Source organism: Lepidochelys olivacea (assembly GCF_965140295.1).
Source record: "Lepidochelys olivacea isolate rLepOli2 genome assembly, chromosome: 12".
Taxonomy (NCBI): Eukaryota; Metazoa; Chordata; order Testudines; family Cheloniidae; genus Lepidochelys; species Lepidochelys olivacea.
In genome coordinates, this window is record NC_140422.1 from 31,520,068 (window position 1) to 31,530,324 (window position 10,257).

Here is a 10,257-nt window from a genome sequence, read left to right on the forward strand (position 1 = left end):
TACCTCTGCAAACAACAAGGGAACACTATTTCCACTGTATTTACACATGCATTGGGTGGAGGTGTATTTGGGCTGCTGGATTTTGTGTTGGACAGAATTCCACAGACACATTTGGCTCTAGAGCTCGAACATCTAACAGCCTTATGTTGAAAGCACTAGCAGAGAGAAGTGTTCTAGTATTGTGTTCATAATAATAGATGAAAGCACCAAGTTTCAGTAGGCAGTGTGGTTCAGTGGGTAGGGTGGTAGGCTTGTGGCCTCGGTTCCATTTCTGGCTTTAGTCCCTTCCTCAAAGAACTTCACTGTCTAATGTAAATGATTTGGGGCTCTGGTTGCATCTCTCCATGTGTCCTGCTATCATAGCTGCAATCAGCACAAACACTCAAAGTGGACACCCCTCTTACATACAGAAGACTGCATCTAGCAGGATGACCCTTCCATGCTGCAATTTACTTTTTCCTTTTTGCCCACCCCAGCCCCAGATCTGTTAACCTACCCGTTATGCTCCAAGAGCCATCTTTTTTCTAGGGAAGGGCTGGGATGTTTATCATCTTGGCAGGGGCATTTATTACCAAGATTAAAATTTTCCATGGAAAAATTCATTTTTCCTCAAAAAGTCACTTTTCGTTGAGAAAATGCTCCTATGGGAAAAAAAACAACAACAAAAACTCCAGCAGCTCCGTAAAGAATCCATGGCATTCTGTCCAAAGCTAGGAGTGTTAACCCAAAGTCCTTGTCAAATTCCAACTCCAGGAGCAATATTTATTCTGCCATTTCAGTTGCAAGCATTGTTTTTCTATATGTTCTGACAAAGAAAGTGTGCTTAAACCCCCAATAGAGTCCAGCAGAGCAATGATTTTAATTATGTATTTATGCATTCATTAATTTTAAAGCTTTTAATCATCCAGCTAATAGGCACCCCTCCCATGCTCTGAGCAGCCTTACAACTTCTAATATTTACAATCTCATTAAAAAGTCATCTCAATATTGTGTTGTGTAGATGTACACTATTAAAAAATGTACCTATTTCACACAACCCTATAGTGTTCATTAGATTAATATAAATATTTTAACAGAGCACAATCACCAAAAAGTAACACTGAGTTTCCAGATTTATATCTATAGTTTGAACAAGGAAGTAATTTGCTTTTGGTCAGTTCATTGGTATTTTTCTTCTTTTCACTATAGTTAGAAAATTGGTGGGTAGTGGAGGGAGAGTGGTGTTGCCTAGTGTACATATTGACCGGATATCAGGAGACATGGGTTCTATTCCTGGCTCTTCCACTGGATTGCTGGGTGACCTTGAGCAAGTCACATTGTTTCTCTGTGCCTTGGTTTCCGCATCTATGACCTCTTTCGCAAAGCATTTTGAGACCTACTGATGAGAAGCACTCGCTCTGGTTATTATTTCATGAAAATTTCATATCCAAGTCTCCTTTGTTTGGAATTTCAGTAATTTTGAAGAGCAGATTAATATTTTTTCAGGTGGTTTTTATGTAGAAAAACATTGAAATCCTATGGCTACTTTAGGTAATGAAATGTGAGTGTTCTCTGTATTAGGACCACCCTAGGGGCCAGCAAACATCAGTTATTTAGTCAAAGACTTTTTCAACTCAAAGTTTAAAAAATTTTACTGAAAATCTTGGATACTTTGACATGAGCATTTAAATCATTGAATTGCCTATTGGTGCAGTTTTCACTTTATTTATAGCATTTTAGTACAAACTTTGTATACATCAGTCCTGGAATTAAGATGATCAGTGCAGCACATTCTGCCAGAGGGGGGCACGTCCAGGTGCTCCTAGAGCACTTAGTACTCTGGTTATTCTCAGCTGATGCATTGCCCTCCAGGGGCCACAGTCGGATGGTGCACTGTAAAGTAGCCCAGGTCAGAGGCTAATGTAGAATCAGCCCTGGGATTTGGAGGCTGCATCTCGCTCTTTTGTGATCACCGCAGGCAGCTGAAAATCAAGCCATAAACTCAATTAATTTCACCCAATTCATCCAAGTTTGAGCTAAGATCCAGTTCACAGGGACAGAGCATGCACCAAAATCCCCAGCTCTCTTCATGTACCCATGCTCTAACATGGGTCTTACACTGAGCAAGCTTCTCAACTACATGCCGTTCAAGGCTGGCACTGACAATTCAGAACCCATTTGGTATGGCAATGATTGAATGGTGGAGCAGCCAACTATTCCAGGCTTTACAATGAGTGTAAAATTTGAAAAGAGCCCAGTTATATATTGAAAGGAAATTGAGCCACAGTATATCCTTGTAAAGCATAGTCAGAACAGCACAGAACACTCTCCAAATAATATGCTATTAAGTGTAGTAAATCCAAACAGTACCCGAGACACTTTGTTCAGAATGCATATTATGGATATACTATTAATGCTTGTTTTTAGCATGAAATCTATCCAACCACAAACATTCAATGCTATTGATATTAACTATTTCTTGAAAGAACTGATACACTACTGCAGTTTATTTGCATGGCAGGGAATGAAACTTCATGTTTCACCTTCTTCACGCCTTTCTTTGATTAGATTGCCTCAGTTTAATTACCAAATTCTGTTAAAAGACTTCAGCACAGATGTAATTTCACGCAGGTGTTACCTGGTATAATGAGGCCAGATGTTTCCCATGAAATAGGCCTGGCTCATTTGAAATGCGTGTGCTGCAATAGATTGATTTGTACATCCATTAGTTCAAACTGAAAAAATATGGTGAGGAATTACGAACAAGGTGATATTTCGAATAGAGGAACCAGTAATAATGCCTATTTTCTCTCTTCTCTTTGTCCTTGGTTTCTTTCTCTGTATTTAAGCTTTACTTTTAACAACAGTTAAAGATCTCTCACTGCAGTGTGTATTTCAATTAGTTCAGCTGGTTGGCCAAAAGTACAAAGATCATGAGTATCTGATGCAAACATGCACAGATCATGCATGGAACAGGCAAGGGTGTACTTGCCTGGGCATTAAACTGACAGCTGGCTGTCTTGCATCATCCATGTATCATCATCGTCATCATCCATGTATCATCTTGCACTGTTATGACAATGGAGTTGGCCAGTTTCATAGTATTTTAGGATGGGGAGGAGAACGTCAGGTTTCCACCCACAGAAACTCTTCTCTGTTTGCAAAACATTGAGCAAAGAATAAAAAGTGCCTTTACTTGATCATAAATCCACCAACCCGTGAATTTTCACTGCTAGTAAATATTTCATAACACAGCTCTCAAGAAAGTTGATATCACGGCACAAAAAAATGGGAGTGTTCAAACTGCAGGGAGAAGTGACTATCTGCATGGATTGCTGTGAGAAGCACATGATCAGATAAGCCACACAGTGGCTCACGGCATTTAGTGCTGCAAGACTAATTTTGTTATTCTAATAAAACGCATAGAAGTAAATAAACATTAAGCGACTTCTACTGTTATGCAATACAAGAGAAGCCAAATATTCCTGAGAGGATTAATGAAGATGAACTATTTACAGCCTGTCCCTCAAAAATTGTTTTAGCAACTTTGCCTTTTCATCCTTGCATCCCACATATTATAAGCATTGCTGTTGCCCCCAATCCAGAAGTAAAGCAGGAGTAACTCAACTAAAGTTATACTGGTGTGAAATCAGCATAGGAGAGAGGAGAATCAAAACTTTCAGTTGCTCTCACACAGAGTGCTTCATGGGACGAGGGGACCAATAAATTCCTACCTTCTGGTGATTCAGATGGGAATAACCAACTGTGGGCACAGTAAAAAAAAGCAAAGAAACAAATCCAAAGGGTAGAACTGGAGAGGATTTTCTCAGTGAGGTATTTCCAGTTTTGAGCTCACACACACTCACATTTCATTCCAAAAGGAGCAAACCCAATCCCAGCTGTCAGAGTAAGTGAATCCAATTGGCAGTTCAAATACCAGAGTGAGTCAGAACCTTTTCACATTTCTCCCCATTGTTCTGTCTAGTGCAATGCTGCATAGATGACATAAAACAAACCCTAGGACTCAAACTCATGGGACTGCAAAGCTCTGAACACCGAATAGTTGAGCGTTACCAGAAAGTTCACAAACAGCAGCTAATAAGCATTGGCACACAAAGGGGCTTGCCAAGCAGATATTACAGAAGCTCAAAACAACCAAGACTTTTATTCTGTGCAATATGGCTTACTGCTTTTTAAAATTAAATAAAAATCCCACAGGAGATCAAAATAATTGTAAACCACTCTGGCCTTCCCATCTTGCAAATACTTATGCTTGTGCTTAACTTTAATCCCCATGGGGAAACTCAGATGCTTACAGCTAAGTACTTGGATAAGCACTTGCAGGGTGGCTGAGGGGCTAAAATTGTAGAAATAAAAATGTTTTAATTAAAAATATAAACTTATCAGCCAAACATATTTCTTTAAAATTAGTTGTTTGAATGGTTTGTTTTGTTTTGTTAGGGGGGAGCTTAAAGGTACATGTCAAACAAAGTATTTGTAAAATAACTAACACCAACCGTTCTACTGTCTGCCCTCATTATTTCAATTCAGGGACTGGCAGAACAAGACTTAATATTACAATAAAGCAAAACTGGTGTCAGCAAAAAAAAAAGTTTCGATGACACACTGATATGGAACACTGTGATACATGGATAAAAACTATGTGAAAACCAGAAACACATAAGACTGCAATTTAATCTTTTTATTTGAAATATAAATATTATTACTATCAAGCTTGACAGTATAGAAAATGTGTGCCCTGCAGCCTTCTGACAAAACAAAATTTATATTTAAAACTTCCTGAAATAATGCCTTTCATATGTGGGGTTTTGTCACATTGCAGTGGCTCTGAGCCTACCTTATGGTCCTACACCTTTAATTATTTTATGCCTAGAAGACACATTTTAAATAGAAGAGGCGGGTTACAAGAGTTTTGACAGCTGGGGATGATTAAAATACTGACAACATGCACTATATAAAATTCCCTGAGGTTTTAGCAGGGTACTCATAGGGAAGTTAGAGATTAGAATTAAAAAAAAAAGTATTTTTACCCACCAGCACGAAATGTTCAGGACATTTTCCCCCTCCTCTTCCACGTAAACTTTTTTTTAAAATATCTCAAGGCCACATACTTGAAAATTGGTCAACAAATTTGATTTAGTAATCTGTTCCCATTTAACAAATATGCAGCCAGGTTTCATGGCCAGCTGTTCTATATCATTTTGTGAATGGAGGGAGGGGAGACCTGGATTTCAAACACAGTTAATGTTTTTTTTTTTCCTTACAAGGGTGTTACTGATTGGTGCTGATTTTCTTGCTGCTTGGACGGATGTGCTTGTGTTTCCCTTTGTGCAAAATATTGTTGTTGCTACTACAGTGGAGAAAATGTGGCCCTTGGGCCATGATCCATCAAGGTTTATAATCATATTCCTAACTTTAAGTATCTCAATAGCCCACGCTGACTTCACATGCTTAAAATTAGGCACATGTTTAAGTAATTTGCTGAACTGACACGCTACTAAATCAGATGTATTAAGCTCGTCCTGAACATTCAGCCAATAATATAAAGGGAAGTGATGGGTTATGATGGTCATGGCTGAAGCTCAGCAGTTGTATTCATAGGAGTTCACGTGAAGCTTTTGATCCAAACAATTTCTATTTTCATCAGTCTGTCAACATTGTGTAATCAGCAGTGCCTGCTCACCTGTATAGCTTTTGATCCAAAAAAAATCGTAAAAGCAAATCCCCAAAACAACCAAAGCCATGAAGAACTGCAGAGGCCATCCACTGGCTCAGACGAATGTGAAACTCACCACAAGTTATTGTTCAATATCTTCATCATTCATTGATTTCAATTGCCGAGGACTGTGCTAGGCACTTCACAGCAGCACGTGAAGCCACAAGATGAAATCCTGATGCCACTCAAGTCAATGGCAAAACTCCCATTGATTTCACTGAGGCCAGGATCTCACCACCAGTTCTTGCCCCCAAAAGGAGACAATCTACCATTCTACTTGATACAACAAGCGGTGCTCATGGGAGAGTGAGAATAATGTGATCAAGCAGTTATTCAGTAAGGCAGGTAGACAGATGGAAGGTGAATTTTCTTAAGCTTCCTAGCAGAAGTGAGGCTCTAGTAAGGATAAGAATGAGGCAAGTGAAGGACACACTCACATACAGAGTGCAGCATGGAAGACAACCCAGTGATAATTGCAGGTAAAAGCAACAAAAGCAGTCTCAAGGCTTGTATCATTGGTGGAGCAGAGGGAAGGACAGAAATGGAAGTAGACCTGGTCAGAGAGGGGGGACATGAGTTGTGCAGTACAGATCATTGTAGATTCAACCAAAACTTCACAAGTTTTGCTAGATACATGTGAGAAGACAGTCTACTGAAGTCAATGGATTTACACCCTTTTACACCAACAGAGGATCTGGGCAAAAATGTAAAATCCCTTTGCTAGGCTGCTTCTCTGTGATGAAGAACGCAACATTTATATGAATGAAATATTCCCCTTTGAAAAGATACATTTAATAGGATACAGACACAGTCGTTCAACTAGGATTCAATACCACCTTCAGTACTTACCTCCATTTCTGTATACTAAGGCCGACAGTGAGATATTATTGATGCCACTGCAAGATACATGTTTTCCCATTAGGTTGAGTGAATCCTAAATGTCCTAAAAATCCTTTTTTCCCTTAAGGAGTAGTGGAGAATAAGTCTTTGCTTGTAGTACACTATGAGAGCTGTTTGGTCTTCTCCCAAAGATCATGTCAAATATTAAGGGTATGTCCACACTGCAGTGTACATTCAGGGTTAGTAGAACTCAAGTTAGCTTGAGCATCTACACTCATTAGGTTAGGAATTGTTGAACCCTGGGTCCCAACCTAGGGCTCCAGGTCTACACTACATTAAGTAGGCCTGAGTCCAGACATCCATAACCCAGTCTTCTTAGTGCTCTCCCAAAATGTGGCCACTCTAGCCCTTTGTTCATGGTGCAGTGTGGGAAAATTTGACTGTCCAGAGGACAAAGAACGTCAGCCCATGTGCTTGTGGGACATTTTTGGCAGACTTGCAGAGCATGAGTCCAGAGGAGCTGCATCTACACTGAAAAGCAATAAGGCTTGAACACTGGGTCCCTGTTTGGCTAGGGCTTGGATCCTCCACCCCTATGGAGTACTGGGACCCTGGATCTGAGCCCTTGGAAGGGGTGCCAGAACGGCGGGAAGGAGAGGAGGACATGATGCTTGCACTTTTTGAAAGTGGATGGACCTGGCCCATCCACTTTTTGCCACAGGCCCCACATCTGCCTCCTCCCCCTGGTTGGAGCTGGGTCAGGGTAAGAAGGGCACAAGCAGCTGTGGGAAGCTGCAGACCCTCCACCCACCTGGGGTGGGGGGCCCAGGGCTGCTTTCGGGTCCCCCACCCTGGGCAGGTGGATGGGCCCGCGCACCCTGGCCCCACTCTGGCTTGGCAGGGGCCTCAGGAAGAAGAGGAGGGGTGGGGCCACAGAAAGGGGTGTAGGCCTCTGCCCCCACCCCCTTTTGGGAAGGCTCTGCTACCCCTGACCCTGCATTACCATGATTTATGTGTCAATGGAAGGATGGGTTATACCTGAGCTGGAGTTCCAACCCTGGGCTGACACTGCAGTGTAGACATACCGTAAGTGTCCCATGAGATGTACAATGCATCTGAAATAATGCAATTCATTCTAAGTAGTGACTGTATAGTGGATTTAATAATATTGATATTAATAATGGGTAAAGGATAAGAAAGGCCTTTTTAAAAAATAGTACAATGCACGTTATTGAAGGAGTAAAATTACACAAACAGAAGCCAAGAATAGTTGAAGTATTTGATTCAAGAAGTACAAGGACATAATGAGAATTTATCAAGTGTTCCTATTTTATCTGGCTAGGATACAAATTACTTGTTTTATTCAGTGTTTGTAAATACAAAGTTCGATACTTTTTTCTATGGAGGAATAAAGATTCCCCCATCCCCCTCTGAAAATATGCAAATTTACCAATTTCATACTTGGGAACCACACAAAACATAACACAGTAGAAGCACTTGATAAAAATATTATTTTAACTCCAAAGAAAACAAAAGTAAATATATTTGAAAGTTTGTTTCCATAAACAGGTGTCTCATACCATGAGTCTCTAAGATTTCAAATGACAACAAGTAGGCAAAGTGGAATATATCCTGTTTCTTGTTAAGGAGAAAAAATTGGTTGGGAAGACGACTTATCTTAAAAGGGCAAAATATGAGCTCAGACCAGGTTATTACAGAAGTGAATGTAATTTCAAGGGATAAAATGAGCCATTTGCAGATTCCTTTTTTGGAAAATGTGCTCTGGAAAGTGGCTAACTTGCTGCCTGTGATCATTTAGGCTTGAAGAAGTGTTTTGACACCAATGCAGTAAGTGCCTGGTTTCATGGTTCACTTGTTAATACTCTTTTCACTGGACCATTGGAATTCTGGATAGAAGCAGGAGTGTGCGAAAGACTAGCACCCTTTCTAACAGGCGAATTTATCCAACTGAGGTTTCATCCTGGGGAAACCTCTCCAATCGATATACTGTGCACTTTGTTTCAGAACAATAACTAGTCAGGGGTGTGCCCTCAGCTGTACTTTAGGAATTCATGATAGTATAGTTAATATGGAAAGATTCATACACAGTCTAAAGCACTAGACACAATAAATACAGGTCCAAAATAATTTAGAAGACCCTTCATTCACATAAACAACATGTGCTATAGTACTATAGAGTTAGACACTGGGGGTAAAATTCCATAGCGCTGTGCAGGGTTTTAGTTGCCTGACTTGGGTTTGAGTCAATGAAAGTCAAGCAGTTTGAAATGTCATTCAGTTCTTTGAAAATTTCCTGCTATATAGTTTTATGAACTCTTGAACTGCTTAGCACTCAACAGTAAAGTTGTTATTGTGTTTCTATTGTACTATGATAACTTATATATCCAGGAATCCAGGCCAAGATATAATGATTGCCAGAAAAAAACCCCAGTATTTATCATGTAGCTAAGCCACCATAATTATATCCTATTCTAAGTATAGAGATATACTATGATACTAGGTACAGTAGCTCTGTGCGGCGATTGGAGACAAATATTGACTACATCAGCAGCAACCACATCTGGGATGTGATATAGAGAGGTCCTCTATCTTAAGGAAATCACCATACCCAGGCAAAGAGTCCTGTGGCACCTTATAGACTAACAGTGGAGCATAAGCATTTGTGGGTGAATACCCACTTCGTTGGATGCACATGTGTCCGACGAAGTGAGTATTCACCCACAGAAGCTCATGCTCCAATATGTCTGTTAGTCTATAAGGTGCCACAGGACTCTTTGCCGCTTTTACAGATCCAGACTAACACGGCTACCCCTCTGATACTTGACACCATACCCAGGGACAGCTATACCGAGCTACACCTGACCTCATATACCACCCCACTCTCACCATATGTAAAATCACAATACTTGTGGTCTTGTTTTCAAAAATGCTGAATACCCAGCAGCTCCCATGAAAATTAATAGATGTTCTGCCCTTTGAACATCAGGTCATTGATAAAGAAAATGAAGAGTCATTGCCAGGAATGGGCTGTGAGAAAGACAGACATCCATGTGCTTTAATTATACCATGTACACTGTGTGGGTATGAGCTCAGTTTAGGCAGCAAGCAGGAAAGATCAGAGTACCTCCACCCTATTTCCATCTGTCTGTCAACATTGCATAATTAGCGGTGCCTGCTCACCTGTATGTCATGTTCAGAAGACAAGAGGTATAGACTCTTCATCTAGCAAGCACCTACTGTGGGACTGAACTCCAGGTGGAGTTGGGAGTTGTTTTTTACAATATGCTTTAGTCCGGCAGATTTGTATCAGCATCAGAAATTTGGGGGGGCAAGTCTTTTAAAAAAAATTGCAAGTTTAAGCATCAGTGCACCCCACCTTTGGGGAAATGAATTACTGACACTGATGGAAGGTGATATCTGTTCAAAGAGACATTACATCACTGTCTTGTCTGCCTGCTTTTTGTTGTTGAACAAGTGCTCACTAAAGGAAAAAAGCCTAATATATAACCTAGTGTCCTTGTTTTCAAACCTTCATTGTTATATATAGGATGTGGCTGAGTATTTTATGGCTGCTGCTGTTTCCTACCCAGAACCTATCCAATACAGATGTTCAGTGCATTGGTCTATTAAATGCTTTGTGTATTAAAATAGGCAAGTTGTCAAAGTCAGCTCTTTTTATT

The 10,257-nt window shown here is 40.3% G+C and overlaps 1 long non-coding RNA gene across 2 annotated transcripts; it reads right to left on the bottom strand.

Annotated features, from left to right (window-relative positions):
• Positions 1–1,682: 1,682 nt before the first annotated feature.
• On the bottom strand, positions 1,683–4,047 carry LOC311528792. Of its 2 annotated transcripts, XR_014713701.1 has the most exons (3): positions 3,714–4,047; positions 2,972–3,133; positions 1,683–1,961 (listed from the first exon to the last, which is right to left on the bottom strand). It is a non-coding gene; the product is annotated as an uncharacterized lncRNA (long non-coding RNA). The 2 variants fall into 2 exon arrangements; XR_014713700.1 differs by lacking the exon at positions 2,972–3,133.
• Between the last annotated feature and the right edge of the window lie 6,210 nt (positions 4,048–10,257).